The following is a 20,736-nucleotide window of genomic DNA, read 5'->3' on the forward strand; positions in this document are numbered from 1 at the left end:
GTCAGTCAATACCTCAAAGGTGCCACGAGGAGCCAATCGTCGAGGTACGAAAAGACCTGGAACCTCTCCAAATGCAGCTGAGCAACTACCACTGCCATGCATTTGGTAAACACCCAGGGGGCAGTGGTGAGACCAAAAGGTAAGGCTCTAAACTCATAATGATTGGCCCTAACTGGAAGCAAAGATGTCTCCTGGAATGCCTGTCTATCTTGATGTGATAGTAGGTGTCCTGGAGATCTACTGAGCACATCCAATCATCCCTACATAATAGAGGCAGAATGGACTGAGCAGTGACCATCCAGAACTTTGACTTCTTGACTGAAAGATTGAGATCACCAAGATCCAAAATAGGCCATAGTTCCCCTGTCCTTTTTGCACTAAAAAGAACCATGAGTAAATACCACATCTTCTTTGTCCTACTGGGACCTCTTGGATGGCTCTTTTTAGAAGCCTTGAACTTCTTTGATGGCCAACTCCCACTAACTGGGTGGAACATCGGGGAGATAACTTCTCACTGGAGGGGAATCTGAAAAGGGAATGAAATAGCCCCTGGAAATTATATTTAACACCCACTGATCAGAAGTGATTTTTGTCTAGGCTAGTGGATGTAGGGAATTGCAGCCCCCAACTGCCTTCAGGGTAGAGCAACTGGGCAACGCTTCAGGAGTGCTGAAAGGGCTGCTGAGAGAATGGTTCCCAGGAGCCCTAATTTTGCAGTCCCCCCCCCCACTTCTACAAGGGTGTCGTTGTCCACTGAAACCTCAACCTATGCCTCTGGAAGAAATTTGTCTGGAGCGTCCTGAAAGTGTTAGGGCAGTGAGGTTGCCACTCTCACTGCTTGTAGCCACCTGTGAGAATAGGTCTGGGCTGACACCATAGCAAACAGAAAATAGCATACAATAAAAAACTAAAACTTCTCAAAAAACAAAAATGTCAAGAAAGTCACATGTAAACTCCAACCGATGTGTTAGGGCAGTGAGGTTGCCACTCTCACTGTTTGTAGCCAACTGTGAGAATAGGTTTGGGCTTGCCAGGCCTCCTGATGCCATAGCCCAAACCTATTCTCATAGTTGGCTACAAGTAGTGAGAGTGGCAACCTCACTGCCCTAACACATCGGTTGGAGTTTACCTGTGACTTTCTTGACAAGTTTGTTTTTTAAGAAGTTTTAGTTTGTTTTTGTACGCTGTTTTCGGAAAATGACAGATACTTAATTTTTCATATCTTGATAACAAAATATTTGATTTTTTCTAAAAACTGATAAACCTGTTAGTGAAATTTGTGATGTGCACAACTTACCAAAATCATTTACAACTAAAATTAACATTTTACAAACCACTCAAAACTAAATGTTCAGTCCTTCTACTCAATGAAAATGTGTTCGCATTTGCTTATTCAAACATGCTTTCTGATGTACAAAACCAGTTTTAAGCAACTGTACTTTACCACTAAATCAATTTTAGTTTGCATGTTCACCAGTCTAAACTCTGGGCAAACTACTATAGTTATTTTGAAAATTATGATGCATGGAAAATATGAATATTTTCAGTTTTGTAATCTCCTTTCATCAATATGTACTATGTATAGCTCAAGATATTCAGTAATGCTTACTTTACATCTTCCAAAATTTTATTTATTGGCATTTGTTTACCAGGATAGTAAGACTGCATCTACACAGAGACCCGTTTTTAGCAGACAGCCTATGAGAAAGGCTCCATATCACAAAAATACATGCACAAAAAATACAAGCTAAAATAATCACAATTAACACAGAGACATTTTACAAAACATTTAGCCATATTACTTACATAACGTAATAATTTATATGCAAAACGTGGTAAAACACATTCAATCAGTTAAGGAAAACATATTTTGTTACTGGGCAGTTTGACAGCAGCACTCAGTCTTTGGGTAAAAAAGGAAAAGATGCAGATAAATTTATTTATAGAGCACAAAGGAAAATTAAATCTTAACTTCTGTAGAGACAGACAGGTTATAGCGAAGCACCAAACTCTCAGTTATTGTACTGAGATTGTAAAGAAGATTATATGAAATAAGTTAGAGATGTGCATGACGTGAGACTGACCAGTAGTTGGAGAAAATTGGGAGCTACTGGCATGAATTGGAAAGGGGAAGTAAGATGCAGAGTTGGTTATTTGGAAAGGGGGATAAACAGCAACTTATTTTCCAGTTTCTATGGCTTATTGTGATATGTTACGTATCTTCTGGTAATGCTCCTAAGTACTAATTATTTAAAGTATCTTTAAATTGGATAGTAAAATCACCAAGTTTAATCCAGTATTACTTAACATAATACTTTGCAATTTTACACAACACAGATTACAACATTGAAAAAGAAACTTTGGAGTTACATATTGTAGTCTTAGTTTTGATAAAATTTTATATCTTGTCTGTCTCACTTTAGCAGTGATCACTATAAATACTGTTTGTGAATCAGAGTTGTACTACACACACACACACACACACACACACACACATATATATATATATATATATATATATATACACCTATATACAGTGGATATAAAAAGTTTACATACCCCTGTTAAAATGCTAGGTTTTTGTGATATAAAAAAATGAGACCACAAAAATCATTTCAAAACTTTTCCCACCTTTAATGTGACCTATAACCTGTACAATTCAGCTGAAAAAAACAACAAATCTGTTAGGGGAAAAATATAAAAAATAAAAAACATGCAATAAGCTGGTTGCATAAGTGTGCACACCCTTAAACTAATACTTTGTTGAAGCACCTTTTGGTTTAATTACAGCATTCAGTCTTCTTGGGTAGGAGTCATGGCACATCTTGACTTGGCAATATTTACCTACTCTTCCTTGAAAAAGCGCTCCAAATCTGTCAGATTGCAAGGGCATCTTTTGTGCACAGCCCTCTTCAGGTCACCCCACAAATTTTCTATTGGCTTTAGGCCTGAGCAGTGGCTGGGCCTTTCCAAAACTTTAATTTTCTTCTGGCGAAGCCATTCTTTTGTTGATTTGGATGTATGCTTGGGGTCATTGTCATGTTGAAAGGTGAAATTTCTCTTCAGCTTTCTAGCAGATGCCTGAAGGTTTTGGGCCAAAGGTGACTGGTATTTGGAACTGTTCATAATTCCCCCCACCTTGACTAAAGCCCCAGTTCCAGCTGAAGAAAAGCAACCCCAAAGCATGATACTGCCACCACCATGCTTCACTGTGGAGATGGTGTTCTTTTGGTGATGTGAAGTGTTGTTTTTGTGCCAAATGTACCTTTTGGAATTGTGGCCAAAACGTTCAACCTTGGTCTCATCAGACCATAACACATTTTCCCACATGCTTTTTGGGAGACTTGATGGATTGTTTTGCAAATTTTAGCTGGGTCTGGATGTTCTTCAGTGTAAGAAAAGGCTTCCATTCTGAAACCCTACCCCATAGCCCAGACATATGGAAAATACAGGAGATTCTTGTCACATGTAGTACACAACCAGTACTTGCCAGAAATTCCTGTAGCTCCTTCAGTGTTGTTGTAGGTCTCTTGGCAGCCTCCCTGACTAATTTTCATCTTGTCTTTTCATCAGCTTTAGAGGGACGCCCAGTTCTTTGCAACATCACTGTTGTTCCATATTTTCTACACTTTTTGATGACTGTCTTCACTGTGTTCCATGGTATATCCACTGCTGTGGAAAATGCTTTGTACCCTTCTCCTGACTGATACCTTTCAAAAATGAGATTCCTTTGATGCTTTGTAAGCTCTCCGTGAACCATGACTTTTGCTCTAGCAGGCAACTGAATAAATGTCAGGAAAATCCTACTAGGAAAGATGAACTTTATTTGGGGTTAATCAGTGTCTCTTTAATTGATCACAAAAAGCAAGACTGACATGACTGAGCAAACAGAAGTAGGCTTCAGGAAACTCATGGCACACAACGAGTATACCAAAATAGGTTTAATGAAACTAAAACAAACCTCGAGTACACTGTATAGTATGAAGCACTTTTCGTCTGGCAGAATTTCCAGACTTCCTCAGATACACTACCATACATTCCTCACTCATTTAAAAGCAATTCAAAAAAGTCACATGACAACATAAATTAAATTTAGATTAACTCTTAAAATGACTTTCCTATTTAAAAAACCTTAATTTACATTGTTTATACTCCAACTTTTATGTGTGTAAAATTATAACTGTTTCAAATTACACATAATACATGCATACATATAGTCATTCATTAGTAGGTGTAAATTCAAAAAGAAAAGGACACAAACTATTGATATATATATATATATATATATATATATATATTCTATAGCATTTATTTTAAAGCTTAAAAGTTTATTAAGGTGATTTTTTACAATTTCAGGCCTGGAAATTAACATAATATAATAGCTTAGAAGTACTGGTTTTAACTGTTAAAATTATTATTTTCTAACAGGATTGGGGAAAAGGTAATTTTAAATTTAATAGTTTGTGTCCTTTTCTTTTTGAGTTAACACCCACTAATGAAGGGCTATATGTATGCATGTATTATTTGTAATTTGAAACAGTTACAATTTTACACACATAAAAGTCAGAGTATAAACAATGTAAATTAAGTTTTTTTTAAATAGGAAAGTCATTTTAAGAGTTAATCTAAATGTAATTTATGTTGTTGTGTGACTTTTTTGAATTGCTTTTAAATGAGTGAGGAATGTATGGTAGTGTATTGGAGGAAGTCTGGAAATTCTGCCAGACAAAAAGCGCTTCATACTATACAGTGTATCCGAGGTTCATTTTAGTTTCATGAAACCTATTTTTGTATACTCGTTCTGTACCATGAGTTTCCTGAAGCCTATTTCTGTTTGCTCATTCATGCTTTTGTGATTGCTTGGTTTTATGGCAACAGGAAACTCAACCAACATTGTGGTATCTCCCTTACGAGAGGATATGGGAAAGGGGAAATCTAACACAACTTATCGAACTAATGAACGAACGCTTGGAGAATATGTCTGCTAGGGTTGAGCAGCTTACTCAGCCCTCTAGGCAAGACTTTCAACTGTTTTATGAATGAAACAAGGGGTGTTAATATGAATAACTCAATGAATATGGCATTGAATCAATTTTTGGAAGGTGACCCGCAAGTAACAGCTGCAGGAACAAACAACATGGGTAATACTCATAATTACCAGAGACTGGTAGAATCCTCACCACGAAGACAAACTACTTTGGGGCTTATGGGAACCCAGGATATCACCAGTTGGCTTAGTGAACAAACAAATCTGGGTAGCCAGCATAGGAATGCATTTCCTGGAATTTTGGCTGGGAGTAGCACTAACATCAGTGTGAAATTTAAAATATTTGATGCTAAACGCTTGAAAATCAAAAAACTATAATTAGAACTGAATTACTTTGATGTCTGTATTAAGGAAAACATAGTACCAAAGGGACTAAGGTTTTGGCAATATCCTACCGGTCTGGAACCAGGTTCAGGCTTTCATAAAGAGTTAATTGACCTTTTCAGCAACCAGGGGCTGGACTTACTGAGACTTATGTCTAAACATTACCAAAACTAGATTAACAAATTAGCTAGTTAGGCCATGGAGTTGGATCAAGAAATTAAGACAGATAATGTTTTTGAACGTTACCAGTTCGACTATAACCGGACATTTATTAGCATTACACAACAGTTGGATAGATTTAAAGAAACTAAAATCAGAAAGTTACAGAGGGATTTAAAAGTCATTACGGAGGGCACTGCCTACCTTAGACCACCCTCCTTACAATCTTGGAATATGATTGGTAGTGATCAACAGTTAACCGCGCCCACTAACCACTACTTGGAAGGCAGGCAGGAGGATGAGACGTCACCAACGCCAGGTCAAAACAACAGATATGAAGGTTTTACCAATGTTAACACCGACAGGAATGGCGCCCAAGATAAGGAAAATTTTCAGGGACAGCAAAATCAATCCAACGGCCAACACCAGCAGCAAAAAAACTACCAGGGCAAGAAGGGGAGGAAATGGAGCACGAATATGGTGAATCCTATGAGGAATTACAACACTCTGAGCAACAGGAAGAAGTAATGGTGGAAAATGTGTCGGTTGCATTGGGCTACAGTATCCCCCCTTGCCAGATAATTACCAATGAAAAAGGTGACTTTAATGTTTATTAATTTTACAGAATACCACATTGACAAAAAGTTAGATTAATTGTTTGCGAAATAATTAACTTTTGTACCCTTGAATAAGGGTGACCTAGCAGAACTATTGATAGACTAAGTTATACATAAGAAAACTTAATTTGGCTGTGTTATTAGGGAATACTGCTTACTGTAACCAAGAATTGAGAACTGCAAGTTATGTTTAACCCATCAATTCATCCCTTAATCAATATGTTTGAATATATGTGTGAGTATGAGTTTAGAAATGCATTCAGTAGTAGGTTTAGTACAACAAATAAGTGCAATATGTCTACTGAAGAAAGATTGTTACTATCATAGTTTAGTAGCCTTCCAGTCCGCCTTAAGAAACCTGATAAGGGGGGGGGGGTGGACTGGTGGTAATGGCCTTTAAGCACTATACAGAGAAAATGAGGTGTCTATTAGAAAAAGACACATATGTGGAAGTGAGCTTGAATGAGCTAAACACAGCTTATAACAGGATAAGAATGTACATCAATGACTTGTTCATTGATGGTTTAACAGATGTGCAAGTAAATCATTACCTGTCAATGCCATCACCTAGGTTACCTGCCCTATTTGGAGTCCCAAAAATACACAAAGGCACCATGGATCCACCAATGAGAGCCTTAGTCGATGCCAGACAGTCGATTATATATCCATGTGCTTAAGTGATAGATTCAATTCTTAAGAACTATGTGAGTAAAGAGCAGCAAATCTCTAAAGACTCATGCACATTTCTTGAACAGATTAACTCACTAGAATTTAATAGGGAATGTAATTTTTTAACGGTGGATGTATGTGATTTATATTAATCTATCCCTCAGGATTTAGTCATAGAATGGGTTATCGAACTGTTAAGGTCAAAAGGGGCCCCTGAGAATGAACAAATACTAATACAAGAACTATTAGGAATTGTCCTTAAAAACAATTTTGTTTCATTTGATGACAATTTGTATTTATAAAAAATTGGGGTCGCTATGGAGTTTCCATGTGGGGCAAGCTTCGCTAACTTAGTGATGGCATTTTGGGAAAAGAACTATGTGTTGAACAACACACATATGCAAAATATTGTATTCTATACTAGGTTCCTGGGTGATATTTTCTTGATCATCAAGGGAGACCATAGAGTAGCAAGGAATATTGTTGACTATTTTAATGGCACCACTAATTTCTTAAAATTTACCGATGATTGCCAGGAAGAAAGAAATCACCTGCTTAGATGTCGAACTTCACAAAGATGTTAAGGAACACAGATATATAGCGAAGATTTATAGGAAAAGCACCTACTCAAATTCATTTCTGCATTTCACTAGCTTGCACCTGTTCCACCAAAAAAAGTCAGTGGTTAAGGGGCAAGTGGTGCGAGCAGCAAGGATGATTTTCAGAGATGTGGACTTTAGGGTGGAATGTGAAAACCTAAAAGAAATGTTCCTTCATAGGGGGTATCCAATAAGCTTATTGGTCAACATCATTTCAGAAGTTCAACTCAAACGGGACAATGGGGTTTATAAACCTATATTGAGTAAGGGGACCCTGACGGTGGCTTTGAATGAGGAAGTAGATATAACACAACATTCACCAATAGACTTGGGTGAAGTTGGATTGAATCATGGAGGAAATAGTTCTTTTTCCCTTACCTTTGTGTTGACATTTAACCTTGAAGTTGAGGAAATATAAAAAACCTTAAGAAAATATTAGCATTTGTTCACCACTGATAAGGACATTCTACAAAAGGTAGAAGACCACCCACTAACAACTTTTATAAAGGGTAAAAATATGAAAAATATAATGGAAACCCCACTGAGAATTATAAAAGGAAATGCAGGGATGCATAGATGTGATATGTGCAGTTACTGCAAATATATTGAGATTGGTAAAAAAATTCTCAATTAGAAATCAGGACTATTTTCTTAAGGATAAATTTAATTGTAATTCTAAATCTGTGGTCTACTTGGCCCAGTGTCAGTGTTGCCCAACATTTTATGTTGGAAAAACTGACCGTAGACTACAGGATAGGATTTACGAACATATATATGCTATTAATAAGCATAAGTTGGTAATGCATTGGCTAGACATTGTGAAGAACATTCTCACCATTTTTTTAAGTTTAACGTGATTGCACAAGTAATATCACAAGGAAGTGAAAGTATTACTAGAGGTGGACCTAATAAGTTGTTGCTTGAAAAAAATAAACTAAAATGGCAGCTTAGGTTGGACTCCTGCAGTCCTCCAGGCCTGAATGAAATATATTTTATAGCATGTATTTTAAAGCTTAAAAGTTTATTAAGGTGATTTTTTACAATTTCAGGCCTGGAAATTAATATAATAGCTTATAAGTATTGGTTTTAACTGTTAGAATGATTATTTTCTAACAGGTCTAGGGAAAAGGTAATTTTAAATTTAATAGTTTGTGTCCTTTTCTTTTTGAATTAACACCCACTAATGAATGACTATATGTATGCATGTATTATGTGTAATTTGAAACAGCTACAGTTTTACACACATAAAAATCGGAGTATAAACTATGTAAATTATTTTTTTTTTAATAGGAAAGTCATTTTAGGAGTTAATCTAAATGTAATTTATGTTGTCATGTGACTTTTTTGAATTGCTTTTAAATGAGTGAGGAATGTATGGTAATGTATCTGAGGAAGTCTGGAAATTCTGCCAGACGAAAAGCGCTTCATACTATACAGTGTATCCGAGGTTCGTTTTAGTTTCATTAAACCTATTTTGGTATACTCATTGTGTGCCGTGAGTTTCCTGAAGCCTATTTCTCTTTAATTGATGGCAGGTGTGTACTCAAGAAGACTGAATGTTGTAATTAAATCAAAAGGTGCTTCAACAAATATTATTTTAAGGGTGTGCACACTTATGGAACCAGCTTATTGTATGTTTTTTATTTTTTATATTTTTCCCGTAAGAGATTTGTTTGTTTTTCAATTGAATTGTACAGGTCGTAGATCACATTAAAGGTGGGAAAAGTTTAGAAATTATTTATTGCGGTCTCATTTTTTATATTACAAAACCTGGCATTTTAAAAGGGGTGTGTAAACTTTCTATATCCACTGTACATATATATATATATATATATATATATATATATATATATATATATATATATAATATAGATAAATTTGGAGGACTTTCAGCAACAAAAATGCCTTGTTTACTTTCATTTTTATTGTTCATATTGAATTCTCAGTGAGTTAAACTTGCTGGGTTGAATCCTCATCTATTTGGAAGCAAACAGAATGTAGGTGAAGCTCATGAACATTCCTAGTAGCTGAAAAATGGTAGCTGTTCACATTAGGGAACAGTTGCTTTTCCTCAATGAATGTGAAACAACCATCTAAAATGAACTGAAAAACAATAAACCACAGAATACTGATAAACAAGAAAAGGCACTTTGTAACTGCCAGTGGAAATTATTTACTTTGCCATCTGCGAATCAAATGTACAGTGACTTCTTTATGGATACTGGTTGTGTTTGAACACAGATGCTGAATACATTGCTCCTACAGACATACACAAATAGTTAATGATTAATGCGGCCTCTGAGGTGAAAATTGTTTAACAAATTAGAGGGTCTTAACATATTTAATGACAGAGGAAACAAGTAAATAATTTTAATGTTTATATACCAATCACAAAATAGTACAACTAGGAGTATGCGTCTTGGATTTGCTTTATCCTAGGCTCTCACATTAGGCAAGTATTTGTGCAATGTAATTTAATATCCTGGTGTGTTGTACAACTTTAATCATAAAACAGGTTGGAGTTCCAGAATCAAACAGATAAACCTAAAAAAAGAACATAAAGAGCATGTTAGCAGTGGAAAAGGCATATTTTTCATGGAAAGACAGCTGACACATTTATAACCAAAATCACCATACAGATGGAAAAAAGAATAGCATATACATATTTCCAGACTATATCAAGATGCAAGATGTGAGTTAATGCTACCTCTTATTTATTAAAAAATCAAGTCATCAATCAGTCTGTCTGAACAAACTTTATCAGATAATCACTGTGAAACCCAGACGCAACAGTTATCAAATCATTTTCTAGAAGAGTATTGTTAAATTATTTGCAAAATTACAGTTCTTATGCCTCTCTATCATAAGTGTGAGAGCTAATTTGCAGAATCAGAATGATAAAGAAACAGAACTCTCACTCAAACAAAAAAAAAAAAAAAAAGAAAATCAAAAACTTCCTGTTGTACCAAACAATTATTGTACCTTTATAGTCCCCCTGCACTCTTACATCCCCTCAGCTTTTGTATACCAGCACTGACACAACTGTTCCTCAGATAAATAAATACTCCAAGGTACCACAACATCAGAGTTAGTATACATTCTCCTATCTTTTCACTTGCAGATCTGCTTTGAAGCTCAGTAATTATGGTTCTCAGTATTTCAACAGGAATCAGGCTCTTCGTTCTAATGGGGGTGGGGGTAAGTTAAATTCTAAGGTTACAGTCAATTTTCACAAACAAAATATTATGAATACAAAAAGGACCGACAATCATGACTGAAGACCTCATACTTGATAACACAGCTCCCTGACAGTTAAAATAAATGTGCATTGGAAGCGCACCTGTCAGATCCCCTAAGGAGGGGGCTGCATCCTACACTCTACTGCCACTTACATATTCTAACTGCAGTGTCACTCCACCAATAACACAGAAGACATTCCCCATCACTACTCAGCTGCATGTAAGACATTCACCCAAGCCAACAACACAGATCATAAGAGGCCACAGTCATCCTTCACTTAACACCTTGGTGAACCTCTGACAGCAAACTACAGAGTGAACCTGGCAGTTATAAAGAATCCCTTGTAGTGTGACATACATCACTGCAGAATGAATCAATCTTATCTATGAATGTTTTGCAAAGGAATGCTAAGCAAATTAAGGTACACAACTTATGTCTGATGCAGAATAACTCTTCCTGTGCTAGACACTAGCTGGGGATGCCACTGCAGACTCACACAGTTACAAAATGCAGCTCATTAGCATATCATTAGGGCACTATAAATGTACTTTGCCATGCAACTGTTCATAAACACCCATAGCCCTGAAAATGCATTTGTGCATTATGTATAGGACAAGCATGAGTATCAGCTATAAAATGCCACTAATCATGTTGTGACAGTGGATGCTACACACCATGACATCCTTTATAACACTACCTGCTCTTATACTATGCACAGCAAACATTGAACCTGTCTGCTTATAAAATGTGTTCTTGTACAGGTGAATGCTGCTAGAAGCCCATGATATTACAGCTGTGGTATAGGACTACATGTTTCAGCCATATTGAAGCTTATGCCTCCCACAAACCTCCTACTGTCAAATGATAGCTACTCATGAAAATAGCCTTGATTATAGTACTACTCATCAGCCATGCTCATTCTACATGGTCACAAAGTATAAAAAGAAGTTATGTACTCACCATAACGTTCCATGTGTGTTGTCCATCTCGCCTTCATTCTGTACTGGTTGGGTTCGGAACCAATACTCAGTTCCGACTCAGCCTTATACAAAAGTTTGAGGTCTTCATCTAGCTTGTGGCTGATACCCTATCCCATGATGCTTTAGGAAACTCCTTAGATCTTGTTTGCTAGTATAATAATAAAATCATATAAAAAAGCTTACTACTTTAAGAGCTATGAAGAGGGTCAGAGAATCTTAGTCACCAAATTAATTTGCTCAGTCCTCCTGGAGCTATGGGCTGGTGGAAAGAGGGTGGGATGCAAGAATGAAGGTGAGATGGACAGCACACATGGAATGTTATGGTGAGTACATAACGTCTTTATGTGATGTTGTCCTATCTCGCCTTCATTCTGTACTGCTTTGAGAGAGTGTCCCTAGCACCATCTTTCTTGAGTGGCTCAAGGGAGCATTATTCTTCACAACAGTGTACCCAAAAGAGGCCCTGTCCCTGGAGGCCAAATCAACTTTGTAATGAGTATTAAAAGTATGAGGCCTTGCCCATGTTGCTGCAGCACAAATGGTATCAATTGGCAGTTTAGCCTGGAAGAGGTAGCTCTAGCTCTAGCAGAATGACCTCTTACTTTGTCGTGAAGTTGTTTGTTTTGCGCTTTGTAGGTGAATGTAATACAATCTGACAGCCATCTGGAAAGAGTGACCTTAGTAAGTGGAGCACCTTTCTTGCAGTCTGAAAAGGACACAAACAATTGGTCGGCCTTTCAAAAGTCCTTCGTTCTATGCAAGTAGAAGCATAATTGTCTATGTACATTTAGTTGATGTAGCATATATTCTGCCTTATTGCCATAATTAGGAAAAAAAACAGGTAAGTCTATGGATTGGTTTAACTTTGATTCAGAACATACTTTAGGCAGAAAGGACAGGTTTGTTCGTAGAGACACACTGTCTTTGTGGAACAGCATATAGGGGGGTCTGATAGACAATGCTTGTAACTTCAAAACTCTCTTAGCTGAAGTGATAGCTATTAAAAGAATTGCCTTCCAGGTTAAAAACTTCAGATCACAGGATGATGCAGGTTCAGAAAAGGGTTAAGAATCATATGGGATTATGAAGACAGGTGAAGGCTGCCAGCCTAGCCAGATAGAATTTTGTAGATAATTCTGTCATTTGTAAATATTAATATAAGCCAAAGGTTTGTTCTCTTAAATGGAAGAAAATGGTGTTAAATGTGGAACTGCAAAAAATGTAACAACAGTGCACTCTGCTATAGGAAAGCTGATAAGTCAAGCATTGTGTAATTGTTTGAGCACAAACCCAGAGCAGAGATGTCTGGATGAAGGAATTCTTGCTTTTGTTTTGAGACTAGAGTTAATTTCCAGAATTTGCACTTATAATGTATTTTATTGCTGTAGCTTCTTGACCACGTGCAAGATCAAAAGGGTTGTTATACTCTGAGCTTCTGTTAGCTTGGGAAACAGAAAATAATGGTGTAATCTGAAATGAGTCAGTGGTATGTGTTATCAATTTAAGGACAGAGAGACTCAGAGCATTTTGTATTTGTCTTGAGAACATCCAATTCTCTAGCACTCTGCCTGTGCTCTATATGTAAGTTTATTATAGAACTGTGTTTTCTCTTAGACAAATCTAGGAAATACGAATATTAGATTAGTTTTTTTCTGAATTGTGAGAACATTTCTACTGTATTATTTTAAGTATTTCTCTGTGATCTCTGAACTCTTGACTAGCATTGTTTAGTAAGTATTGTCTTGTGTTTTTATTATTTATTATTAAATATTTTTAAACCTTTCAACTGCGGCTGTTTTGTGTAGAGATAATTTAAGCCCTACAGTACATTGCATGTATATAAGTGATACTGTCCAAGTCACTCCAATAAGCTTTGCTATTCAGTCACACTTACCATTTGGATAATAATATTGAACAGTAATAACTGGACAACCTTTTATAAGGGTCTTATTAGTAGCTGACATTAGTGGTTGGTGTCAGCTGGTACTACTGTAAAGTCTAGGTAGAAGGGGCCTAGCTGGAGAACCTGTGCCAGCCTTCCCCAGGAGTGTCTGTGTGTTTGTATATAACTCATATCTCAAAGTGTGTGTGTGTGTGTGTCAGCTGCTTGGGTAGGAACATGAAGCACTGGTTGGACAGAGAGGGTGCTGGAGGTTTTAGCTTGACCACTAGCTGAGATCTGGACCCTATAGCTGTGCCAGTGGGGAGTCTTATTGGGGATCTGGAGAGAAAGGGAGAAACCAGCCCCAGACTGTGTGCTCTTAAGGGAAATTGTACTTTACTGTGTGTGTGTGTGTATTTGTTATCCTCCCCTATGTGAATGCCCCTCACTGGTGCTAGTGGTGAGGATTGAGGCTCCTTGATTGCTGGGCCAGTGCACAGGCATCACAAGGATAACACGAAATTCAGTCCCATGGTGCTACAGGTGGTTTAATGGGTGGTCTTAATAAAATGGTAACCCTCAGGAAAGCTTTGCAAAATCTGTGGGACATCACATTCAGCCCCGATTCACCTACATGGAAGTTTGAGATTGCTGTTAATTGAAAATGGATAGTAGCTGCAGCTGCCCCCTCATGAAACAGTTTTGCCAAAAACTCCAGTATGGAAGGTATAGGGGCAAAGAAAGGGTCAATATGATTATTCAAGAGGAAAATCTCTTCCATTTGCTGATATATAATTTTCTTGTTGATGCCTTATGAGATGAAATCAGGATATGTTTCACTGAAGGGGAAAGGTCAGGTAGCCTGGCTATGTTTGGAATCGGAGCAGCCAGGCTGAGGGTTTGAAGAGATGGATGGAGCACTCCCGACACACGAGTCAGAAGATCTGGAACTGGGTCCAGAATTCAAGGCTCCTCCTGGAGATGAGGCCAAAGAAAGGGGAGCCAGATTTGAAGGGACCAGTAAGGGGCAACAAATATCAAGGTCCTTCCCAAATCGCTGGTTTTCTGAAGAACTTTGTGTATCTATGGGAAGGGAGGGAAGGCACACAGGAGACCGGAGGGCCAATCGTGTATAAGTCCACCCTTGGGGATTAGGGCAAGATAGCTGCTGCATTTGGCATTCATGGATGTGGCTAAAAGATCTCAGCAAGGCTGGCCCCATTTTTGGAAAATCATTTTCCCTATCTCTTGTTTTAGGGAGGCATCAGAATCACTCTAGTGAGTTTGTCCGCTATCACGCTGGATTTCCCCGGGATGTGCACTGCTATCAGAAAGCACTGGAAGGAGATTGCCCACTGCCATACTCTCAGGGCCTCCTGACATAGGGAGTAAGATCTAGTTCCTCCTTGTTTGTTTATATACCATGCAACCGACATAATGTTTGTTGTATTGCAATGGTTCTTAGTGGAAGAGAGTCTTGGAATGCTTGCAAAGCTAAAAGCACCACTCTCATCCCTAGGACACTGATATGCAAGTGGGCCTCATGATCCTGCCAAGTGCCTTGGATTGTCCTTCCTTGATAATGCCCCCCCCCTCCAATATGGGAAGTGCCCATGGTCACCGTGGCTAAAGGCTGTGGAAGAACAAAGGGTCGACCTAAAGTCACATGAGTGGAGTGAAGCCACCAATGAAGATCTTTCCTGCAAGATTCTGTTATCATGATTTGGTGGGACATGGGTAGTTCCTGCATGGACCACTGAGTGAGCAGCAGCCACTTTAGAATCCTCATGTGGAGCCGTGCCAACGGAATCAAGTTTATTGCTGCTGCCATAGCCCTTAAACTTTCCTCTTGAAAAGTAGGTTTATGACCTGATGCCGAAGGACTTGTACCCTTTCTGGGTTAAGTAAGTAAGCAAGTTCTGGATCCTATTTGGTCTGTGGGGACTGTTTGGATGACTCTTTGCTTTTGTCTAGCAACTTTTGTATTTCTAGAGTTGCTTGTTCCCTTTGACTGGGTGGAACACCCGGGATGTTTTTTATGTTTGGGACAGGGAAAGAAAAGGGCATGGAGTAACCTCTGGATAAGATACTTTGCACCCATTTGTCTTTTGTTATTTTTAGCCAGGCTTCTAGTTACAAAGATAAGTGACCCCCAACTGCCTCCAGACACAGACACGTGGGCCTCCTTTCAGAAGCGCTGGAACAGCTTGCCAAGGAAGGACTCCCTGTCACCCTGGTTTTGCAGACCCCCTCTGCCGTGTGGCCAGAGTCTTCCATTACTGCTTCCCCCTCTGCCCCTGGGGGAAGAATTACCAAGTGTGCCCTGAAAAACTCTTTGGGATTTTTGAAACCACATTTTCCTCCCTTTTGACCTTTTGGATAAGGTCTAAAAGGTAGGAAAAAACAGACTACTACAGCACAGAGAGTTTTTCCTTCCTGTTCACACCTGGCTAGTATGTCTTTGACTTTAGGCCCGAACAAGTATGAGCCATCAAAGGGGACATTAACAAAGGAAGATTTAAAGGGCTCCGCAAAGTCACACAAGTGCATCTAAGAATGCCTCCTTAGGGAAATTCCTGAACCCGCTGCCCTACTTGCTCTATCAGCTGCATAAGGAAATGAGTCTCATGGAGGAATATACCACTGAATTCAAGGTGGAGAGCTGGGAAGAAACTTTTTCTGTTACCCTCTCAGCTACTGAACCCAGGAGAGCATCTCCTAGCTCCTTCAGGCGATCTCTATGCAATCTGGTACAATGGTTGAGATGATTCAGTTACCTGAGCACAAAGGTCACTGTAGAAAAGGTGCTATTTCCATATCTGTCCATCGTATGAGACTCTGTTCAGAGGATGGACAGAAGAGGTCGTCTCTAATAGTTCCTTCTTGGTGGACACCACCACCACCATAGCATCTACTGGGACACCTTTCTTAAGAACATTTTTATCAGTGGGAGATGTAATTAATTTATTTGGCCTCCGAGGGATAGGCTCCACTGAGTCTGGAAACCCCCACGCCTTTCAAGAAACTAGATCCATTAGTTCATCGAAAGCCAGAGACACCCAAGTGGTGGAAGGGCAAGACCCAAAAGCCTTCAGGTAGATGGGCTTCCAGCCACCTCTCTGCTTAAGTATTTCTAGGATGTCTGCAAGTGAAACATCCTCAGAGAGTGACCGTGGGGACCCTTCTGCCTCAAGGTCTGTGTCAGATGTGACAGACTCCTCTGGGGGAGTCCAAATGTTTCCTCTTACATAGTCTCTTACGCTGGGCTTCTTCAGAAGGGTATTCTAGAGAGGTTTCGGAAGAGAGGGGTTCACCCAATGGGGCATCCCGAGGCCTAGGGTCTCCATGTCTCTGTGGATTCAGTGGTGCCAAGATGGACACCGGTGCCTTTGGAGGATAAATGGCTGCACCTGACAGTGGAGCTGTCTGTTGAGACAGCACTCTCCTCATCACCTCAAATGTCCCCCGCCCTTGATCTGAAGAAGCTCCTGGCTCCAAATAATTGAAAGGCATCCCCAGAACCAAGGGGATTGGCTCTGAGGCAGACATAAGAGCTGAGCTCACCCATGCCGAAGCCCCAAAAGGCAAGTGCAGATCCGACAAATGTCCGATCCAACTGTCCTCCCCGGACCCAACCAGAGAGTGTCAGCTCCTAGACTCCACCACATCAGATGGAACTGAGGATGTAGGAGCAGTAATCGGGGCTGAAGAACCTGGGATAGGTCTCAGCTCCTACAGTTCCACTACGATCAGCTCCATACATTCTGGGTCCGAAGTCCTGAGTCGGATCGAAGGAGGAATCGAAGGTGACAGGGCTGGCTTAGTCAGTTCCGAAACCCTTTGGGTTGGCTCCGACAAAAGTTTGTTAAGTGCCTGTGTTCTCAAAAGTCTCCACACCACGCAACCCACATCATCATCTGAAAGACTCCTGAAGGATTGAGTGGAGGGACCAGGGGATCTGGAAGCTTGTAGGACTGGAGATCTCAATGTTGGAGAAACCAGTTCCAGTTCTGGGGACTGGCTCTGAACTTGAAACATCAGTGGTTCTGACACTGAAGGAGCAAAGATGAAAGGCTTCTCAGGCCCAACAAGCTTTGGGTCCAAAGAGGAAATTTTGGCAACTTTTTAGTCGGCTCAGACTGAGCCTCCGATGAAGCAGAAGATCTTTTACCTGATCTTTCAGATTTTGAAGAAGAGGAAGAGGTCTGTTTGGAAGGATTTTGACTTTCTCCTATAGCTTCTGAAAAGGTAGTCTTCAATAACCCCTCTAAGAATCAACTTATTGTTCCTTTCAAGAAGAACCCTGTGGCTGAAAGTATGGCAAATGGCACAGGATGCTTACAGGTATACTGTTCCAAGGCAGTAAGCACACAGAATGTCCGGTCAGTCACAGACATTTTCTGACTGCATTTTATACATTTCTTAAACCCTAAAGGTTTAGCATCTTTGGGTTATTTTGACAACAGCAAAAAAACAAGTTAACACTCCAACTACTATATATATATATATATATATATATATATATATTTATATGAGATCGGTACTGATCCCCAAAGAAACTTTTCACCGAAGCACAAACAGCTGGGCATACTTCCGAAAAAAGTACTTTCACATAAGTATGCCTGCAGCTAGTGGGAGTTGTGGGGGAATGACTGTTGTGAAGATCGTACTACTGTGCGGATAAGGGAATATTCCCTTTTCCTCACTGTAGTGCGATCTCGGAGTGAGAATATTAAAGTAGGGGGTGCAGGGGGGCTTGCCCCCCTGCATAAAACTACATTTCTTATTTTTTTTTTTTAACGCACTTTAATGAAAGCGCTTTTTCGGTGAAAGCACTTTTGTTAAAGTGTGTTCGGTGATTGTGGATTCAGACTATTGAACTTTCGTTCAATAGTCCTAGATCCATATATATATATATATATATATATATATATATATATATATGCGTGTGTGTGTATATATATATATATATATATATATATATATAAAAAGAGGAAACACACTAAGAGAAAGGCCCTCTAATTTAAATGGGCCGAGCAGCCCTCTAACTTAAATGAGCCATCTTAGTTAATAGAAAATCCAATAATATAAAACAGCTCTTTAGCAAACTTGTTTAACAGGAATTATCTAACACACACAGTAAGGGAAAAGCCCTCTAATTTAAATGGGCTAAGCAGACCTCTAACTTAAACAAGCTTACTTCATTAAGAGAAAAGCAGCTAAAATATAACAGCTCTTCAACAAACAAGCTTAAGAAGAATTATCTAAACACACACATTAAGGGAAAAAGCCCTCTAATTTAAACAGGCTAAGCAGCCCTCTAAGTTAACTATCTAGTTTAATTAAATATAAAACATTTAAATTTAAACAGCTCTGAAACAATGAGCTTGTCAAAAGGTATTTCAAGCACATTTCAAGCACACGCTAAGGAAAGCCGGGATAGGGTAGGCCAACAATCAAATAGCAAGGTAACGAGCATGGCAAAACTGCTAAAAGGTTAACTAATTTACTAACTAACTAATCCCAAAGGGAGAAAAAAATAGCAATTTTTGCAAGAAAAAACAACTGGAAAGAATTCACTTAGCCAGGGTGAAGCACCCGATCTTGTTTAGTAGCAAACGAGATCTGGGGAGTTTCCTGGTACATCATAGGACAGGGTATCAGCCACAAGCTAGCTGAAGCCCTCGAGCTTTTGTATAAGGCCAAGTGGAAACAGAGGACTGATTCCGAACCCAACCAGTACAGAATGAAGGCGAGACAGGACATCACATCTGGTGTCTATGAGTCAGCTGACAGCAATACAATTCTCCACATGCCTGAACTGCTTGTAAATTCATATATGTAAAGTCTTCACATGCAACACCTACATATACAAGAGCACAGCACTTTGTATGTTTTGAGGAAGGTATGTTTATAAAAGTCTACCCTATCTAGCTAATTAAGCTTTTTTATTTTCTTTTCAATATAAAGAATCATATGAGCTTATCTATATCTAAAAATATTGATGGGTGTATTGACAGATGCTGGATTTCTGGTACAATATTTCTCAATTACAGTTGGATCAATTCCCTTTAACTTCATGGCATTACTAATTTTCTAAGGAAGGTATTGAATATGGCAGCCAAAATGGCCAGTAATCAGACAACATGACCCTTCACTAAAGACTTGTAAACAACATCAGAGAATGAATACATAAACTTAAAAGAAGAACTATTTCTCTTGAGCTAGATTCTGCTATTCCTAACAGTAATATTCTGATTTACTGGATGTGTTACTTGGATTATCCCTCATAGTTTTACCTGTAAATATCTTCAACATATTTTTTAAAACTCAAGAACATCTTCATTACATCCCAAGTATGGAGTCCCATATTTAGTCGTTACCTTAACCAGATTTAAAATCCACAAAAAAGAATCTAGCAGAAGCATTCAAGGACTTTGTAGATGATTATTTTTATAAGAAAATATGCCATCATATTTCTTCAGCATAATCATTCAAGGAATTAATGTTGGGTTTAATGACATGTATATCGTAATTGTATAACTTATTACCAAATATGCTTTTTTTTTTTTTTAGAAAGTCAACAATTATTTATAATTACTTTAATTAAATTTGGGTTACTTGAAAATTAATTCTTACAGCTGGTAGGAATGGGAGAGCATGCAGATCGCTGAAGAGTCCACTGTATTATATATTAACATATGGACATTCAACAATAAACTTGCTAGCCAAACTATAAGACACTCATTTTGCATACTACTGTTCCCTACTCTACCAAGCTATGGAAGTATCATGGCAGTACTATGCAGTCTAAAATGGCAGCAAGTGTAAAATCATTACTTGGCACAGTGATCATCATTACTATTTGCTCCAAGCTTGGGAGCAGGACTACAGCCATTTAACCACCTGCACAGGAATGGCAAACTGTAGAAACAGACAAGGCAATGAAAGGCTGTTTTTATCATACAAAACAATAAAAGTTAATTACCTCATGGCATGCCTTGTTCACACTGATTTTAAGGTAGTAAAGAAGCTAATGGATAATGCTTCATCTTATGATGTACAAAGTGGCATTCTCTCTGATTATTAAATCAGTGTATGAAAAACCTAGTCATTTTATTGCATTATCACTGAAATCAGTAGATTTCAGTTCTTCACAGAAAATATGGATCTTTCTTAATTCTGGTGTGTAAACATTATGTGCATATCTAGGTAGCTG

General features: G+C 38.5%; 1 protein-coding gene across 2 annotated transcripts in view; it reads right to left on the minus strand.

The window, feature by feature from the left end:
- Nucleotides 1–9,568: 9,568 nt before the first annotated feature.
- Nucleotides 9,569–20,736, minus strand: part of PPP1R32 (protein phosphatase 1 regulatory subunit 32) — a 1,379,387-nt gene continuing 1,368,219 nt past the window's right edge. For both annotated transcript variants that reach the window (XM_044059651.1, XM_044059652.1), the window contains exon 14: nt 9,569–9,959. The gene's annotated coding sequence lies outside the window, so the exon portion shown is untranslated. The remainder of the gene's footprint in view (nt 9,960–20,736) is intronic.

The sequence above is a fragment of the Protopterus annectens genome, chromosome 17.part0 (genome assembly GCF_019279795.1).
Source record: "Protopterus annectens isolate FY-2018-M chromosome 17.part0, PAN1.0, whole genome shotgun sequence".
NCBI lineage: Eukaryota > Metazoa > Chordata > Ceratodontiformes > Protopteridae > Protopterus > Protopterus annectens.